Source organism: Lepisma saccharinum, chromosome 20, assembly GCF_977018435.1.
Source record: "Lepisma saccharinum chromosome 20, izLepSacc3.1, whole genome shotgun sequence".
Lineage (NCBI taxonomy): Eukaryota > Metazoa > Arthropoda > Insecta > Zygentoma > Lepismatidae > Lepisma > Lepisma saccharinum.
Genome location: NC_139248.1, coordinates 61,302,896 through 61,324,205, shown reverse-complemented (window position 1 = coordinate 61,324,205; position 21,310 = coordinate 61,302,896). Strand labels below are relative to the sequence as shown.

Here is a 21,310-nt window from a genome sequence, read left to right as displayed (position 1 = left end):
TTGATTTTAGTTAAAGGGTAGAGTTTAAAGTAATTGGAAATGCCAATTTTAACGTTTCAGTTTTTGAAGACAGAAATTTGAAGATCGGAATGCTGGTTATTTCTGCTACCGTGAATACAGCCAAATAGGAAAGTTTTTTTAATAATTGGAAATACTGGGTTGTCATATCTAACCTTATCATTTTTAAACAAGTAAGTTGAAAATCTGTATACTGGACATTAATGCTACCGCATATATGACTAAAGAGGGATGTTTTACAACACCAAAAATGCAGGGCTGATAAATTTTGTTTTAACTTTTGATGGAATAAATTTCAAAAGCGGTATGCTGGTTATAGGCCTATATCCTAATTGGAATACAGCCGATTTAAAAAAAATTAAATGTTATATCATGTTATTTTTCTATTTTTAAAGCTATGAAGTAAAATTGGTATTTAATGGATATTTATGCTACTACGGAAACTATTTTGATTCATTGATTGTTGTTATTTTACGTCACTTTTCTGCCACTTCTGGCTAATCGCGACGATGAGGATGCGTAATGATATGATGAAGGAACAATTACAAAGGATATCCATACCCAGGCCAGGATTCGAACCCGAGACCCCTAACGTCGAAGCACGCTGTGATATCCACTCCGCAACGGAGACGAAAGCAACGAAATAGCGAAGCTAAAAATACAGAAATGCCGGGCCGCCATATTTGAGATTTTAATTTATGAAGCAGACACCTGGAAATCGATATGCTGCTTATTTATGATAATGTGGTTTTAAGAAAATTGGGCCAATGTGGAAAAGACAAATACAATGTTTAACTTTCTGAATCCAGGAAACTGGAAACGGTGTACTGCTTAGCTATCAGAAATCTAACCAAATTGTGAAATGTTGAAAAAGGAAAATGGTATGGTGGTTACGACTAACTTACTTGAAAAGTAGAATGCCGAAATACGCATGCTGCGAGAATATGGCCTCCCCGATAGCTAAGTGGTAATGTCGCTGCCTTGTAATCGAGGGGTCACGGTTTTGATTCCACTTAAAAACTGTAGGTCCAGTACTGATTAGCCTAGCTGTGGACTTTTAACAAAAACGGACAATTGATCAATGCTAATTACAATTACTCGCAGAAACGAAAAATTTCCATTTTGTTTTACACATATTTTTTGTAATTAGTTTTTCTGTACTTCTCCATTCTCTCCTTGAAGAGGTTTAAATTAAAATGATTTCCTTCTTTTCATTATTTCTATTAAAAGCCTTCCAACGTTTTTTATACATGGAACTAACGTGAGGAGTTTATGTACTTGTATATTGTTTACAATAATTCTAGACAGCATTTAATTCAAATTAACTGAGAGTGATTCGAAATTATTCCTCCATTCGTTTTCTTTCTTTTTTTCAAATCTTTGAATTCTCATATGTCACAGCTCACAAGCACGCACAATGCGGATATACGGATATATCTATGTAGGGGAACACATCTTTTAAAATGCTTCTTGTTAGGACAGAAAGGACGGAACAGCACGCATATGTTTAGAAATGAACACCCTAGCCAGAGTTGGTACTTCAGAATTCGAACACAATTGGCAACACTGGATTTGATTGAAAATACGACGATTTGCCTGAATGGTCGAGAGATAATGACGGGGTGTAATACCAAGACTAGTAGAGGAGAAGGCTGGGGCCATACCTGATCACGTGGTCCTTGACGTCAGGCGTGACGTCAAGGGCGGACAGGTCGCTCTACACTCCGGTTTCGAAGCCGAAACAAACCAGTAATTATGAACAAAAAGAGCCGCAATTATGCCCAGAAGCTAATTGGGAGTGAATACACAGACTTACTTAGGATCCGACATAACGTATGTCCTTACAGTTGGATTACACAGTCATTTACGCGCACATTTTATCGGTAGTTTATATGTCGTCACATTTCTCTGGGAAACATTAGGTTTCATGTAAAATTGGGGTTAATACACCTAGTAATGCGTTTTGTTAGGGCAGAAAGAAAAATATATGTTGAATGCGTAAAATAATTTTGTTATATAATGAAAGGCAGAAAGCCAAAATTATGGATAAGTTGAATATGTAAAAAGAAAACATCCTCATCTATTGCTCTCTTTTAGGAGTGAGAGAGGACCTGTTTTCACTTAACTTCTTCAAATTTGGTAACTTTGCCTCGACTATTGATATTTAATTCTTCATTAATTTTACTTATTCAGATTACAATTCTGAGTCTTATGAATCTTTGAACTACGCAGGGAGGAATGTGAAGAAGTTCCGTATGTATTATGTCACAAACACTTTAAACAACTTTTGACTGAACGAAAACTTGAGACATAGAACTGAAGAAAGACGAGGCTCACTTTATATACGTATATATATTGATGAAGGAATTGGGAGCATAAAAGTCGAAACATTAATTTGCCTCCAACATCGCTCAGAAGCTCGCAAGTTGAACGCTCATTCACCCCACATTCCACCGGATGCAGAGCCGAGCAACAAGAATTTTCCACTCGGCTCTGCACAGTCAGCAAGGCAACGGCCCTCGCCAGCGGTGAGTGCACCTCCACTGTAAATTTCCATCTGCATCCAGGGATACCCCAGGTGCACAGTGGAGGTGCAAAGTCCACCAAAGTATGACTCAAATCCAATGTATAAAACCGCTGGAGACAGTAAATCGATCTCTCACTTCGCTCCAATATCACCACCAAACTGATCGACGAGAAGAGGACGACGGCCTGCTGAGAGATCGCGACAGTACGAGGCGGCAACAAGCGAGAAGTCCATAGCAGTCCGGATTAAGCCAACCGAAGAATCTGCAAGAATAAAACAAGTCGCCGAATTGCCTGCCGTCTCTTGTCGTCATCTTCGATCTCTTCAGCGGACACCTGTCACCATCGCCGACGCCAGAAGCCGAGGGCCAGACCAACAGCAAGGGGTGAGTAGCGTTCAACAACACAGGCTCCCAACAATCCTTCATCAGCCTCCTTAAGGGTAGAGGTGGTTAGCCAAGTCAAACTTAAGACCTATTGTATTTATCTGAGCTACGTCCCGGCGTGACTCGATCCCGTACCTTACCCGACGTCACGCTACATGGTGGAGATAGCCGGCTCCACTCCGTGGATTTCCATAAAATTTTAATTTTTTTTTACGTCACTCAAAACCCCATAATCTAAAAGGTTGGAATTAGTACCACAACACTTTTTCCTTGTCTTCTTCTAATACGTAGCGTAAAAGGTAGGCATGCGCATGTGCTAGTGCAACGTCATACCAATGACGTCAGACTTGAACTTAAATGTGGATCTTGAATCTTCAGGGCCAAACACGATTCAGGAGCTCTTGTTTTAAATGGCGGCGTAGCAACATCATTACTTAAAAACTTGAACGAAGAAAGCAGTCATTTATTGCGAAAGACTTCCCTCAAAAATAGGCACAATAAAATTGGAAATAAATAATTTAAAACGAAAGATTGCCTCACATTCGGTACATTTTAAAATGGTATCAGAATTCTTAGGTGACAGATTAATCAACACACTTGAGCAACAAACTGTTGTGGCAGCAATACATTCAAACCTCTCCTGCAACGAAGTGTTGTGGCAGCAATACATATCCGTTTCGTATAATTCCCACTAAATGCTTGCCACATGTGGAGAAATATTTCATTTTAAACTTTATTTCTACATATTTTCAAGGAGTTCTGCAATTATTTTGTGAAATAATGGTTAATTTTTAAAGAGCGTCTCCCATCAACCCAGAGTGTTGTGGCAGCAATGCATACTCGTTTCTTAGCTTTTCCACAACATACATGCCATATGTTTTGAAATATCTGGTTTAAATTTTATATCTACACTTTTCAATGATTTCCGTCATTTCTATTATTTTTTTTGTCGGATAAAATTTAATTTTTAAAACGTCTTCTTTCAACCCGCTCCTACAATGAAGTGTTGTGGCAGCAATACCCTATCCGTTTCGTATCTTTCAAAACTAAATGCATGCCACATGAAGAAAATATTTTATTTAAACATAATTTCTGCTTTTAAATGGATTTTCTCAAGGAATTATGCCATCAATTTGTGGAATGACGAATATTTACAAAGAGCGGCTTTCTTCAGACCACTTCAGCAACAAACTGTTCTGGCAGCAATACATTCAAACCTCTCCTGCAACAAAGTGTTGTGGCAGCAATACATTCAAACCTCTCCTGCAACAAAGTGTTGTGGCAGCAATACATTCAAACCTCTCCTGCAACAAAGTGTTGTGGCAGCAATACATATCCGTTTCGTATCATTCCCACTAAATGCTTGCCACATGTGGAGAAATATTTCATTTTAAACTTTATTTCTACATATTTTCAAGGAGTTCTGCCATTATTTTGTGAAATAATGGTTAATTTTTAGAGAGCGTCTCCCATCAACCCAGAGTGTTGTGGCAGCAATGCATACTCGTTTCTTAGCTTTTCCACAACATACATGCCATATGTTTTGAAATATCTGGTTTAAATTTTATATCTACACTTTTCAATGATTTCCGTCATTTCTATTATTTTTTTTGTCAGATAAAATTTAATTTTTAAAACGTCTTCCTTCAACACGCTCCTACAATGAAGTGTTGTGGCAGCAATACCCTATCCGTTTCGTATCTTTCAAAACTAAATGCATGCCACATGAAGAAAATATTTTATTTAAACATAATTTCTGCTTTTAAATGGATTTTCTCAAGGAATTATGCCATCAATTTGTGGAATGACGAATATTTACAAAGAGCGGCTTTCTTCAGACCACTTCAGCAACAAACTGTTGTGGCAGCAATACATTCAAACCTCTCCTGCAACAAAGTGTTGTGGCAGCAATACATTCAAACCTCTCCTGCAACAAAGTGTTGTGGCAGCAATACATATCCGTTTCGTATCATTCCCACTAAATGCTTGCCACATGTGGAGAAAATTTTTTTATTTTAAACTTTATTTCTACATATTTTCAAGTTGTTCTGCCATTATTTTGTGAAATAATGGTTAATTTTTAGAGAGCGTCTCCCATCAACCCAGAGTGTTGTGGCAGCAATGCATACTCGTTTCTTAGCTTTTCCACAACATACATGCCATATGTTTTGAAATATCTGGTTTAAATTTTATATCTACACTTTTCAATGATTTCCGTCATTTCTATTATTTTTTTTTGTCGGATAAAATTTAATTTTTAAAACGTCTTCCTTCAACCCGCTCCTACAATGAAGTGTTGTGGCAGCAATACCCTATCCGTTTCGTATCTTTCAAAACTAAATGCATGCCACATGAAGAAAATATTTTATTTAAACATAATTTCTGCTTTTAAATGGATTTTCTCAAGGAATTATGCCATCAATTTGTGGAATGACGAATATTTACAAAGAGCAGCTTTCTTCAGACCACTTCAGCAACAAACTGTTGTGGCAGCAATACATTCAAACCTCTCCTGCAACAAAGTGTTGTGGCAGCAATACATTCAAACCTCTCCTGCAACAAAGAGTTGTGGCAGCAATACATATCCGTTTCGTATCATTCCCACTAAATGCTTGCCACATGTGGAGAAATATTTCATTTTAAACTTTATTTCTACATATTTTCAAGGAGTTCTGCCATTATTTTGTGAAATAATGGTTAATTTTTAGAGAGCGTCTCCCATCAATCCAGAGTGTTGTGGCAGCAATGCATACTCGTTTCTTAGCTTTTCCACAACATACATGCCATATGTTTTGAAATATCTGGTTTAAATTTTATATCTACACTTTTCAATGATTTCCGTCATTTCTATTATTTTTTTTGTCAGATAAAATTTAATTTTTAAAACGTCTTCCTTCAACCCGCTCCTACAATGAAGTGTTGTGGCAGCAATACCCTATCCGTTTCGTATCTTTCAAAACTAAATGCATGCCACATGAAGAAAATATTTTATTTAAACATAATTTCTGCTTTTAAATGGATTTTCTCAAGGAATTATGCCATCAATTTGTGGAATGACGAATATTTACAAAGAGCGGCTTTCTTCAGACCACTTCAGCAACAAACTGTTGTGGCAGCAATACATTCAAACCTCTCCTGCAACAAAGTGTTGTGGCAGCAATACATTCAAATCTCTCCTGCAACAAAGTGTTGTGGCAGCAATACATATCCGTTTCGTATCATTCCCACTAAATGCTTGCCACATGTGGAGAAAAATTTTTTATTTTAAACTTTATTTCTACATATTTTCAAGTTGTTCTGCCATTATTTTGTGAAATAATGGTTAATTTTTAGAGAGCGTCTCCCATCAACCCAGAGTGTTGTGGCAGCAATGCATACTCGTTTCTTAGCTTTTCCACAACATACATGCCATATGTTTTGAAATATCTGGTTTAAATTTTATATCTACACTTTTCAATGATTTCCGTCATTTCTATTATTTTTTTTTGTCGGATAAAAGTAGAATAGTGTCCGGGTCCGAAGCCCTCATTTGGGGCTCGAATCATCATTTGGGGCTCAGTGTTGCCAACTCACCCCACGAAAATTTCACTAACTATTTCGTAGCCTTTTATGTATATTTTGAGGGCAGAGTTGGCAACACTGTGGACCCACTGTAGCCTTTTATGAGGGGGGTCTACCCTGTTTACATCTGGCAACACTGCCGTAGATTGACAGTGTTGTCAACTGGGTTCACTGTAAAGTTTTATCAAAGGGCCTGAGGGGCTCATGTACCTATGTCTGGCAACACTGTTGGGGACCTAGTGTTGGCGACCTGTGGGCTTTTACTGTAGCTTTTTATGAGGGGGACCCATTGTCCCCTTGTTATATTTGGCAACCCACTTCACAAAAATTCCACTATATGATCTTTCACAGGCTAAGCTAACCTACAAATAGTGGCAGCACTGACTTATAAACCCACTGGGTCCTCTTGGCATGTTTTTTCATGATGTGTTGCTAGGCTATTGAGCATCTTGGCGTATACAATGAATATATTTTGAGAGGGGGGTTATGGCTTTTTATGCTGTACGAATACTGGAAGCTTGACAGTGACAACCAACAGAGTAGGTAAACCTACATCCAGGAACTGGCAACACTAGTTTCTGACAGTGAATTTGAAATAAAATATTAAACAAAATACATGAATAAGCACTGTGAGTACAAATAGTACCAGTGTTATGCCCCCAACTCCAACTGGGCAACTGGGGGAAATAATTGTACAACAATTTGTACCTAATTGTACAATACTTGTACCTAATTGTACAACTTAGGCTGTGTCCCGATTGGCAAGCGCTCCGTACCGTTCTCTCCTGTTGTTCTCGAGTGCCGTCGAAGTCACGTGCAAGTCGTCCCAATCTACATGTCCCCTTGTAGTATGGTTGTCATTTTTCTCGCCAGGTGTCAGCCCGAACTTCACCCACAGCGCTCTGGGGCGCAAACAAACATGACAATAATTTCCACCTATTTACTACTCATATTAAAAATATAACACGCTATTTCATCATTTACAATTTTTCTGCATTCAGTATTATCGATAAAATATTAAAATATAACTGAGTTTTACATCCTCTAATCAGTAAATGTTGTCTGTACAAAATAAAAATTAGAATATGGCTGCCAAGCGCAGCGTCACAGCGAGTTCTAGCATGCATCTGTCGCGCCTCTCTCCTCTTCCCTCCAACTCCACGTCTATCGCAAATTCGGACAACAGAGATTGGCTGAGTCCCGGATGGAACAGCGCTCTAGGTGACATCTGTTGCTGATTCGGACGCAGCCCCGGCTACCTCCACTAGTCAGTGTTGCCAACTCCCATTCGTAGGTTAGCTTCGCCTATAAAATATCATATGGTGAAATATTCTTGAGGTGAGTTGGCAACACTGAATCGCAATTGATGTTGCCAATGTTGCTGTAAGATAAAGAGAGAGACTAAGCTGGCAACAGTGGTGAGCGAATACGTATTATTTCCAAGTCCCGAGCGCCAATGTATATCGTGATTTTTGTAAACCTCTCTCGCGAGAACGATGTGCCACACATGTGTGCGCGTGCTTCTTATTATTTTTGTATTGTGATGCAAACAAACAAATAATAATTGTTTTTTTTTTTAGGATTTCTGGCCTCTATAACCTCGCCAGGGTGCGTGGGTGCTCAACACCAGTTCTAACGGTCATAGCTATCAAAAGCCTAATGCCTCTGTAGAGTTTTGTGAGTTATTATTTTTTTAATTTGCGCATCGAACTAACTTATATTGGATTTTGATCGTAGTGTGCAGTGTTAATTTGATCAGAGGTGCCTTATTGGCTGGATTGTTGTTATTCTGCAGCACTGTTGAGGTGAAATCCAAATTGTACATGTGCTTGTCGAAATGTTTTTGTATGCGTGGAAGAGTGTGCTTGGACCAGTAGGGAAATTTATTTTTCGCACCGAGGTCTGTCGCGAAAGTCTTCGTGCTTGAATTATGCGAGAGAGTTGTTGTCGAAGATTTGTTCAATAGGAGTTGGCAACACTGACTAGTTGCTTCACAAATTTTTTGTTTTTTAAATATATGATATTTTACAGGTGAGGCTAACCTACAAGTTACAAGTTGACGGCGTAATCTTCTATAAGATGATAAGTATGCAATAAGATGAAGAAGATGCTAACTGGCAATAGCGGTGTTAATGTTTCCAGCTTTCTACCTCTTCTCATCGGGCTTCCTCCCTCTTATGGCGCAGTGGTATTTAAGGATTCGATACTCGCACAAGTGGTTTTTGAAACTGTAGGTCCACTCGTGATTAGTCTTACTTACAGGGGACTCTTGTAAACACTACGGGAGCGAAAAAACATGCATACTTCTGTTTTTCCACATGTATGTATGTATGTAATGCGATTTGTGTGGGGGCCAAAATTTTGAATTTACGGCTTAATTAATCTGCATGAATGCTTAATGTTTGATTTTTTTTTATTTCTAGTTCGACATGAGATACACACAATTTTTATTTTTTTGAAGTACAGTTAATATTACCTAGTTCGGGTTAAGCTGTAACATACAACTAGCGATCGACACGACCACCTGACACACAGACAGAGAGAGTGTGAGTAAATTCAAAATGTGATTTATTGTGAACTAAACTAACCTCACTCACCCACCCACATATAGTCTTACAGGTAACTCAAAAAGCAGAAAGTAGTACATAGCATGACAAGTCGATTTATCGTAAACTAAACTAACCTCACTCGCCCACTCACATATAGCCTTACAGGTGACTCAAAGGCAGAAAGGCTGCTATATCACTTGTAAGGGTCAACACACAAGATTTATTGCAAACTAAATTAACCTACGACATAAGCCATGGACACATCTTCCAGATAGGGTATAAGCAACTCACCTCTTGCAATTGTATAACGGGGAAAATTAACCTACAGCTGGCAACACTGTTTGAGTTGCTTTCGACGAGCCAAACTTATATTTTGCAAATAGGCTAAAGCTAATCTTCTACAGCTAGAAGCTTGAAACATATACCCTCGCAGAGTATGCCAACTTACCTCATGTAAAAATATTACCTAGTACGGTTAAGCTGTGACATACAACTAACGATCAACACGACCACCTGACACACATACGGAGAGAGTGAGACAGCTTATACGCAATATATTCCTACACATGTACTGGGTTTAAAAGGTAACTTGCAACAACTATTTCACTCACTCCCTATCAAAATCTCCTAACCACATGTTTTTGACACTTGTCGCCAGAACATGGTGGTTTTAGACTGTAAATTCAACCCGATTATTCTATTTGTGCATGATGCCTGCATTTGGAATATTTTATTCTTGGCATACGGTATTTTGCGTGCTCCAGTAACCTTGCGCTCGATTCACGGAAGCTATGACGTGTATTTCCTGTTTCACGAACATGCGAGAATTTTTCACAATAGATAATATATTGCAAGAGCGAGTTGTTTGTGTATATAAATCTAGTTTTGGAAATAGACATGAATATAATGTCAAAAATTATTGCATAACTTAAAAATATTGATATTTATTGCACTAGCAAAGGTAAATGTGGAATGCCCCGGCCCCTCAGCTGTTAGGTTAAACACCATAAAAATTTTATTACTGATAGCAAGCATTCTCATATCGACAAAACAGATCTAGTAATGAGCTGTCTTGCAAGTCTCCCGAGTGAAGGAATATGATGCCACTATAAACTGTAAACAAGATATGCAGTCCCTCGCATGAGATGTACGAGGCTTATGAACCTCGACCTATAGAGTTGTACAATGGATGTTTTTTTTTTTTAAGCATAGCGGTGTGTTTTCGCTTATTTCAATGTCATCGAGCGGGCATGTAAAGAAGGGGAGAGAAAAAAAAGGAGGAGGGGTTATAACGGATAATTCATATTTCGATTTCAATATTTTTGCTAGTCACGATTCACCTGCTATCTAGAAGGACACTGGACGATGGCTAAAAGCGAGTGAAGGAGAGAAATGTTATTTTTTTTATTTTTTTGATTGTGTGTGATGAAATAGTTTTAGATAATAATAGTAGGCTAATAGAATTGTAGAAAACGGCTGTATCGTGATGCGAGGCTGAAAGCAATTTCGAAAGCAGTCTCGGGCATCTTCGCGTTCAGCCAACAAGGAAAATGCACATGGAGGGCGCAACGGTATTGTCCATGGATGGTTTTTCTGAATAAACATACATATCAGTTTTTGCAGTCTCCAGATGGGACCGGAGCTTTTGTTTTGGTTGGACAAGGGGGTTCAGATAAATGCATGGACATCAAAATAAAAGAAAAAAAAATTTACTCCACTGCTCACATGTATTGAGTCTTCCAATAACACACCTCGCGGGGCGTACCTACATGTATGCAAAATATAGTTAATGTCTTATTTCTCGAACCTGTGGTCTGTAGATTTGTTTTTGTTGGCAACAGAAACAGAAAAAATGGCACCATGTTATTGAATACTGATATGGGTGTACTGTAATCATAACAATTTTTCTAGTTAAAAATCTATGTCGAAAAGCAATGTTGGGTGACTTGTCTGTGTTGGGTCTTATTAACAACTTCACAGCTGTACCTGCACAACTCATCGACTACAAGGCAACATGTTAGGAAATGTGTGCGTGGCTCCGAGAATACAATTTAAAATCACTAATGTGGCATGAACCCCCTCCACTTGTGTGTATTTGAATATGCGAAAATTAGACATTTTGAATAATCGATGAGAACAATCACAAAAAACAGGTTGCACCTGTATGACGTGTTCAAACTTCAGACGATTTTTGTTAATCTACAAAAGCCAAGTGTGAACGGAGATTACTACGAAAATTGGGAAAAGAAAAGAAGCGAGGCTATTTTGGCTAATGGCAACGATGAGGATGAATAATGGTTGTTTTGATAAAATTGACGAAGTCAATATGCCTAGCCTAAAATAAAATTCAACAATTAATGTTAAACATTTGCCACTCTGAAATGGCGACGGCTATCATCATAATATCACTTGTTTCTAACCTGTTCATATTGGCCCTCTCTCTACCCCTCCATAAATTCGATTCGAAAGGCACAATCATTCCAGTTCTTGAATAAGACTCGCATATGCCCTCAGAAAAAACAAGAGAAGAAATAAATAAATCAAGTCATGTATATTCTTCATCCCCGAATTTTCTTCCACAACATCGCACGAAGCCTCGAGTTTCGGATATTGTTGTTGTGCGACAGGATAGGATAGATGAACCGTATGTTTACCGAGGACCAGACGTAAACAAATATTTTTTTTGAAAAGATAGTTGAAGAGGTTGAGACTATTGGCAGCCTCTTACGCGAATCGAAACCAAATGTCCTATTATCCAGCGATGAACTTCAATCTCACAATAACATTGAAACGTGTCCGGTGTGCGATCAAAGGTTTTACCGACGAGAACCGGAAAGTAATTTCATCATAATTATTTCACCGGAAACTACATCGGTGGAATCTGTAACATAATGTATTTATGTATGTGTTTGACAATCATATATCACTTACTAGAACAATTTTCACATTGTTTTCACTATGTGAGATGATATTTTATTTATATTTACGATAAAATAGAGGTTTGGGTGTAATAACAGTTTTTATTAATTAATTTAGAGATGCATTTTTTATTTGTTGAGTTAATGATTAGGTTAATTTGTTATTTTCTCGCGAAAAAAAAAAGAGGGAACCACAGCTGAAAGAAAATACACAACTTGTATTATTGAGGTCAAGAGTTTGTTTTAACATCACTTTTTGCACACATAGGCTAATCACGACTCGGGATACGTTTAAAATAGAATTTGAAATATTGATTATGCGATCTGACTGGAACTCGGAATAGGACACACTGATTACAAGACGTCGATATATTACCACTTGGTATGAAATTGTAGTGTTTCAATTCACACACACACACTCACAATTTAAAACAACTAAACTGATCGCAGGCCCAACTGGTGGCTGGCATACACAACTATCCATCCACCAGTTGTCTTCTGGGGCGTGTGTCTCGATGAGTGTCAACAACCTCTATTGTGAAGTAAAATCTGTAGGGGTAACATCACTCTCCAATTACAATGTTGGCAAACTTTCCAACTTCATCGTGAACGACGACAAGGGCATAGGTTACCTCATCAAAATTATCAACACGCTGCCTCCGAGATTCTGGAACGTTGCCGAAGGAAAGGGACTCGTGAACGACATCATCAACAAGTTATTTTTCGAGATGCATTTACCTGGCTACCAGTACTGCGGACCAGGTACCAAACTCGAGAAAAGATTGGAGAGAGGAGACAAGGGTGTGAATCTGTTGGACGCGGCATGCAAAGATCACGATATTGCTTACAACACGCACACGAATTTGGATGCACGTCACGAAGCAGACAAGAAATTGGAGCATGTCGCTTTCAGGAGGGTCATGAGCAGAGACGCTTTTTTGCGAGAAAAAGTTGTAGCATTGGGCACCACTATCGCCATGAACACGAAACAAAAATTTGGATGGGGAATCCTACCTAGAGTTATTTTTAACTGGCAACGAGGTGATCTTGGTCAGCACGACGAACCCTCAGCTGTTATAGAAGATATCTGAAACCAGCTTACACTAGTCACTCATAGCTCCCCCAATTTTCTCACGATAGTGGGTTGCTACCGGCCCTATACGTAGGCCGAATAAATTCCGACCAGAGCCGGATTCGAACCTATGCTGTCTCGCAGCGAACAATCTCAAGACGAGCGAACGCCGTAACTCGCTCAGCTACGGAGGAGGACTCTCTCTCTCTACTTTTTCTCTAATTTTCATCATTATTGTTAAAATTAATCCAAGAGAAAATATATATTTTTGTTTTGACATGGGAAATATGCAGATTTTGACCTTAACTATTGATCATGCATTTTTTTATTGCATATTTCCCATGTCAAAACAAAATATATATTTTCTCTTGGATTAATTTTAACAATAATGATGAAAATTAGAGAAAAAGTAGAGAGAGAGAGTCCTCCTCCGTAGCTGAGCGAGTTACGGCGTTCGCTCGTCTTGAGATTGTTCGCTGCGAGACAGCATAGGTTCGAATCCGGCTCTGGTCGGAATTTATTCGGCCTACGTATAGGGCCGGTAGCAACCCACTATCGTGAGAAAATTGGGGGAGCTATGAGTGACTAGTGTAAGCTGGTTTCAGATATCTTCTATAACAGCTGAGGGTTCGTCGTGCTGACCAAGATCACCTCGTTGCCAGTTAAAAATAACTCTAGGTAGGATTCCCCATCCAAATTTTTGTTTCGTGTTCATGGCGATAGTGGTGCCCAATGCTACAACTTTTTCTCGCAAAAAAGCGTCTCTGCTCATGACCCTCCTGAAAGCGACATGCTCCAATTTCTTGTCTGCTTCGTGACGTGCATCCAAATTCGTGTGCGTGTTGTAAGCAATATCGTGATCTTTGCATGCCGCGTCCAACAGATTCACACCCTTGTCTCCTCTCTCCAATCTTTTCTCGAGTTTGGTACCTGGTCCGCAGTACTGGTAGCCAGGTAAATGCATCTCGAAAAATAACTTGTTGATGATGTCGTTCACGAGTCCCTTTCCTTCGGCAACGTTCCAGAATCTCGGAGGCAGCGTGTTGATAATTTTGATGAGGTAACCTATGCCCTTGTCGTCGTTCACGATGAAGTTGGAAAGTTTGCCAACATTGTAATTGGAGAGTGATGTTACCCCTACAGATTTTACTTCACAATAGAGGTTGTTGACACTCATCGAGACACACGCCCCAGAAGACAACTGGTGGATGGATAGTTGTGTATGCCAGCCACCAGTTGGGCCTGCGATCAGTTTAGTTGTTTTAAATTGTGAGTGTGTGTGTGTGAATTGAAACACTACAATTTCATACCAAGTGGTAATATATCGACGTCTTGTAATCAGTGTGTCCTATTCCGAGTTCCAGTCAGATCGCATAATCAATATTTCAAATTCTATTTTAAACGTATCCCGAGTCGTGATTAGCCTATGTGTGCAAAAAGTGATGTTAAAACAAACTCTTGACCTCAATAATACAAGTTGTGTATTTTCTTTCAGCTGTGGTTCCCTCTTTTTTTTTTCGCGAGAAAATAACAAATTAACCTAATCATTAACTCAACAAATAAGAAATGCATCTCTAAATTAATTAATAAAAACTGTTATTACACCCAAACCTCTATTTTATCGTAAATATAAATAAAATATCATCTCACATAGTGAAAACAATGTGAAAATTGTTCTAGTAAGTGATATATGATTGTCAAACACATACATAAATACATTATGTTACAGATTCCACCGATGTAGTTTCCGGTGAAATAATTATGATGAAATTACTTTCCGGTTCTCGTCGGTAAAACCTTTGATCGCACACCGGACACGTTTCAATGTTATTGTGAGATTGAAGTTCATCGCTGGATAATAGGAGCATTTGGTTTCGATTCGCGTAAGAGGCTGCCAATAGTCTCAACCTCTTCAACTATCTTTTCAAAAAAAATATTTGTTTACGTCTGGTCCTCGGTAAACATACGGTTCATCTATCCTATCCTGTCGCACAACAACAATATCCGAAACTCGAGGCTTCGTGCGATGTTGTGGAAGAAAATTCGGGGATGAAGAATATACATGACTTGATTTATTTATTTCTTCTCTTGTTTTTTCTGAGGGCATATGCGAGTCTTATTCAAGAACTGGAATGATTGTGCCCTTCGAATCGAATTTATGGAGGGGTAGAGAGAGGGCCAATATGAACAGGTTAGAAACAAGTGATATTATGATGATAGCCGTCGCCATTTCAGAGTGGCAAATGTTTAACATTAATTGTTGAATTTTATTTTAGGCTAGGCATATTGACTTCGTCAATTTTATCAAAACAACCATTATTCATCCTCATCGTTGCCATTAGCCAAAATAGCCTCGCTTCTTTTCTTTTCCCAATTTTCGTAGTAATCTCCGTTCACACTTGGCTTTTGTAGATTAACAAAAATCGTCTGAAGTTTGAACACGTCATACAGGTGCAACCTGTTTTTTGTGATTGTTCTCATCGATTATTCAAAATGTCTAATTTTCGCATATTCAAATACACACAAGTGGAGGGGGTTCATGCCACATTAGTGATTTTAAATTGTATTCTCGGAGCCACGCACACATTTCCTAACATTGTTGCCTTGTAGTCGATGAGTTGTGCAGGTACAGCTGTGAAGTTGTTAATAAGACCCAACACAGACAAGTCACCCAACATTGCTTTTCGACATAGATTTTTAACTAGAAAAATTGTTATGATTACAGTACACCCATATCAGTATTCAATAACATGGTGCCATTTTTTCTGTTTCTGTTGCCAACAAAAACAAATCTACAGACCACAGGTTCGAGAAATAAGACATTAACTATATTTTGCATACATGTAGGTACGCCCCGCGAGGTGTGTTATTGGAAGACTCAATACATGTGAGCAGTGGAGTAAATTTTTTTTTCTTTTATTTTGATGTCCATGCATTTATCTGAACCCCCTTGTCCAACCAAAACAAAAGCTCCGGTCCCATCTGGAGACTGCAAAAACTGATATGTATGTTTATTCAGAAAAACCATCCATGGACAATACCGTTGCGCCCTCCATGTGCATTTTCCTTGTTGGCTGAACGCGAAGATGCCCGAGACTGCTTTCGAAATTGCTTTCAGCCTCGCATCACGATACAGCCGTTTTCTACAATTCTATTAGCCTACTATTATTATCTAAAACTATTTCATCACACACAATCAAAAAAATAAAAAAAATAACATTTCTCTCCTTCACTCGCTTTTAGCCATCGTCCAGTGTCCTTCTAGATAGCAGGTGAATCGTGACTAGCAAAAATATTGAAATCGAAATATGAATTATCCGTTATAACCCCTCCTCCTTTTTTTTCTCTCCCCTTCTTTACATGCCCGCTCGATGACATTGAAATAAGCGAAAACACACCGCTATGCTTAAAAAAAAAAAACATCCATTGTACAACTCTATAGGTCGAGGTTCATAAGCCTCGTACATCTCATGCGAGGGACTGCATATCTTGTTTACAGTTTATAGTGGCATCATATTCCTTCACTCGGGAGACTTGCAAGACAGCTCATTACTAGATCTGTTTTGTCGATATGAGAATGCTTGCTATCAGTAATAAAATTTTTATGGTGTTTAACCTAACAGCTGAGGGGCCGGGGCATTCCACATTTACCTTTGCTAGTGCAATAAATATCAATATTTTTAAGTTATGCAATAATTTTTGACATTATATTCATGTCTATTTCCAAAACTAGATTTATATACACAAACAACTCGCTCTTGCAATATATTATCTATTGTGAAAAATTCTCGCATGTTCGTGAAACAGGAAATACACGTCATAGCTTCCGTGAATCGAGCGCAAGGTTACTGGAGCACGCAAAATACCGTATGCCAAGAATAAAATATTCCAAATGCAGGCATCATGCACAAATAGAATAATCGGGTTGAATTTACAGTCTAAAACCACCATGTTCTGGCGACAAGTGTCAAAAACATGTGGTTAGGAGATTTTGATAGGGAGTGAGTGAAATAGTTGTTGCAAGTTACCTTTTAAACCCAGTACATGTGTAGGAATATATTGCGTATAAGCTGTCTCACTCTCTCCGTATGTGTGTCAGGTGGTCGTGTTGATCGTTAGTTGTATGTCACAGCTTAACCGTACTAGGTAATATTTTTACATGAGGTAAGTTGGCATACTCTGCGAGGGTATATGTTTCAAGCTTCTAGCTGTAGAAGATTAGCTTTAGCCTATTTGCAAAATATAAGTTTGGCTCGTCGAAAGCAACTCAAACAGTGTTGCCAGCTGTAGGTTAATTTTCCCCGTTATACAATTGCAAGAGGTGAGTTGCTTATACCCTATCTGGAAGATGTGTCCATGGCTTATGTCGTAGGTTAATTTAGTTTGCAATAAATCTTGTGTGTTGACCCTTACAAGTGATATAGCAGCCTTTCTGCCTTTGAGTCACCTGTAAGGCTATATGTGAGTGGGCGAGTGAGGTTAGTTTAGTTTACGATAAATCGACTTGTCATGCTATGTACTACTTTCTGCTTTTTGAGTTACCTGTAAGACTATATGTGGGTGGGTGAGTGAGGTTAGTTTAGTTCACAATAAATCACATTTTGAATTTACTCACACTCTCTCTGTCTGTGTGTCAGGTGGTCGTGTCGATCGCTAGTTGTATGTTACAGCTTAACCCGAACTAGGTAATATTAACTGTACTTCAAAAAAATAAAAATTGTGTGTATCTCATGTCGAACTAGAAATAAAAAAAAATCAAACATTAAGCATTCATGCAGATTAATTAAGCCGTAAATTCAAAATTTTGGCCCCCACACAAATCGCATTACATACATACATACATGTGGAAAAACAGAAGTATGCATGTTTTTTCGCTCCCGTAGTGTTTACAAGAGTCCCCTGTAAGTAAGACTAATCACGAGTGGACCTACAGTTTCAAAAACCACTTGTGCGAGTATCGAATCCTTAAATACCACTGCGCCATAAGAGGGAGGAAGCCCGATGAGAAGAGGTAGAAAGCTGGAAACATTAACACCGCTATTGCCAGTTAGCATCTTCTTCATCTTATTGCATACTTATCATCTTATAGAAGATTACGCCGTCAACTTGTAACTTGTAGGTTAGCCTCACCTGTAAAATATCATATATTTAAAAAACAAAAAATTTGTGAAGCAACTAGTCAGTGTTGCCAACTCCTATTGAACAAATCTTCGACAACAACTCTCTCGCATAATTCAAGCACGAAGACTTTCGCGACAGACCTCGGTGCGAAAAATAAATTTCCCTACTGGTCCAAGCACACTCTTCCACGCATACAAAAACATTTCGACAAGCACATGTACAATTTGGATTTCACCTCAACAGTGCTGCAGAATAACAACAATCCAGCCAATAAGGCACCTCTGATCAAATTAACACTGCACACTACGATCAAAATCCAATATAAGTTAGTTCGATGCGCAAATTAAAAAAATAATAACTCACAAAACTCTACAGAGGCATTAGGCTTTTGATAGCTATGACCGTTAGAACTGGTGTTGAGCACCCACGCACCCTGGCGAGGTTATAGAGGCCAGAAATCCTAAAAAAAAAACAATTATTATTTGTTTGTTTGCATCACAATACAAAAATAATAAGAAGCACGCGCACACATGTGTGGCACATCGTTCTCGCGAGAGAGGTTTACAAAAATCACGATATACATTGGCGCTCGGGACTTGGAAATAATACGTATTCGCTCACCACTGTTGCCAGCTTAGTCTCTCTCTTTATCTTACAGCAACATTGGCAACATCAATTGCGATTCAGTGTTGCCAACTCACCTCAAGAATATTTCACCATATGATATTTTACAGGCGAAGCTAACCTACGAATGGGAGTTGGCAACACTGACTAGTGGAGGTAGCCGGGGCTGCGTCCGAATCAGCAACAGATGTCACCTAGAGCGCTGTTCCATCCGGGACTCAGCCAATCTCTGTTGTCCGAATTTGCGATAGACGTGGAGTTGGAGGGAAGAGTAGAGAGGCGCGACAGATGCATGCTAGAACTCGCTGTGACGCTGCGCTTGGCAGCCATATTCTAATTTTTATTTTGTACAGACAACATTTACTGATTAGAGGATGTAAAACTCAGTTATATTTTAATATTTTATCGATAATACTGAATGCAGAAAAATTGTAAATGATGAAATAGCGTGTTATATTTTTAATATGAGTAGTAAATAGGTGGAAATTATTGTCATGTTTGTTTGCGCCCCAGAGCGCTGTGGGTGAAGTTCGGGCTGACACCTGGCGAGAAAAATGACAACCATACTACAAGGGGACATGTAGATTGGGACGACTTGCACGTGACTTCGACGGCACTCGAGAACAACAGGAGAGAACGGTACGGAGCGCTTGCCAATCGGGACACAGCCTAAGTTGTACAATTAGGTACAAGTATTGTACAATTAGGTACAAATTGTTGTACAATTATTTCCCCCAGTTGCCCAGTTGGAGTTGGGGGCATAACACTGGTACTATTTGTACTCACAGTGCTTATTCATGTATTTTGTTTAATATTTTATTTCAAATTCACTGTCAGAAACTAGTGTTGCCAGTTCCTGGATGTAGGTTTACCTACTCTGTTGGTTGTCACTGTCAAGCTTCCAGTATTCGTACAGCATAAAAAGCCATAACCCCCCTCTCAAAATATATTCATTGTATACGCCAAGATGCTCAATAGCCTAGCAACACATCATGAAAAAACATGCCAAGAGGACCCAGTGGGTTTATAAGTCAGTGCTGCCACTATTTGTAGGTTAGCTTAGCCTGTGAAAGATCATATAGTGGAATTTTTGTGAAGTGGGTTGCCAAATATAACAAGGGGACAATGGGTCCCCCTCATAAAAAGCTACAGTAAAAGCCCACAGGTCGCCAACACTAGGTCCCCAACAGTGTTGCCAGACATAGGTACATGAGCCCCTCAGGCCCTTTGATAAAACTTTACAGTGAACCCAGTTGACAACACTGTCAATCTACGGCAGTGTTGCCAGATGTAAACAGGGTAGACCCCCCTCATAAAAGACTACAGTGGGTCCAGTGTTGCCAACTCTGCCCTCAAAATATACATAAAAGGCTACGAAATAGTTAGTGAAATTTTCGTGGGGTGAGTTGGCAACACTGAGCCCCAAATGATGATTCGAGCCCCAAATGAGGGCTTCGGACCCGGACACTATTCTACTGATAAAATTTAATTTTTAAAACGTCTTCCTTCAACCCGCTCCTACAATGAAGTGTTGTGGCAGCAATACCCTATACGTTTCGTATCTTTCAAAACTAAATGCATGCCACATGAAGAAAATATTTTATTTAAACATAATTTCTGCTTTTAAATGGATTTTCTCAAGGAATTATGCCATCAATTTGTGGAATGACGAATATTTACAAAGAGCAGCTTTCTTCAGACCACTTCAGCAACAAACTGTTGTGGCAGCAATACATTCAAACCTCTCCTGCAACAAAGTGTTGTGGCAGCAATACATTCAAACCTCTCCTGCAACAAAGTGTTGTGGCAGCAATACATATCCGTTTCGTATCATTCCCACTAAATGCTTGCCACATATGGAGAAATATTTCATTTTAAACTTTATTTCTACATATTTTCAAGTTGTTCTGCCATTATTTTGTGAAATAATGGTTAATTTTTAGAGAGCGTCTCCCATCAATCCAGAGTGTTGTGCAGCAATGCATACTCGTTTCTTAGCTTTTCCACAACATACATGCCATATGTTTTGAAATATCTGGTTTAAATTTTATATCTACACTTTTCAATGATTTCCGTCATTTCTATTATTTTTTTTGTCAGATAAAATTTAATTTTTAAAACGTCTTCCTTCAACCCGCTCCTACAATGAAGTGTTGTGGCAGCAATACCCTATCCGTTTCGTATCTTTCAAAACTAAATGCATGCCACATGAAGAAAATATTTTATTTAAACATAATTTCTGCTTTTAAATGGATTTTCTCAAGGAATTATGCCATCAATTTGTGGAATGACGAATATTTACAAAGAGCGGCTTCCTTCAGACCACTTCAGCAACAAACTGTTGTGGCAGCAATTCATTCAAACCATTCTTGCAACAAAGTGTTGTGGCAGCACTTTATGGCCATTCATTCAAATCACTCCTGCAACAATGTGTTCTGGCAGCAATACATATTTGATGCTTATATTTCGCACTGATGGTTGTTGTATGGGAAAATAATACATAATTTCAGTGCATAACCCTTTCCTACCATTCCT

General features: G+C 38.7%; 1 protein-coding gene across 1 annotated transcript in view; it reads left to right on the top strand.

The window, feature by feature from the left end:
• The window catches only part of LOC146003489 (uncharacterized), a 546,114-nt gene that overhangs the window by 105,348 nt on the left and 419,456 nt on the right, over positions 1–21,310 (top strand). The window lies entirely within an intron of this gene.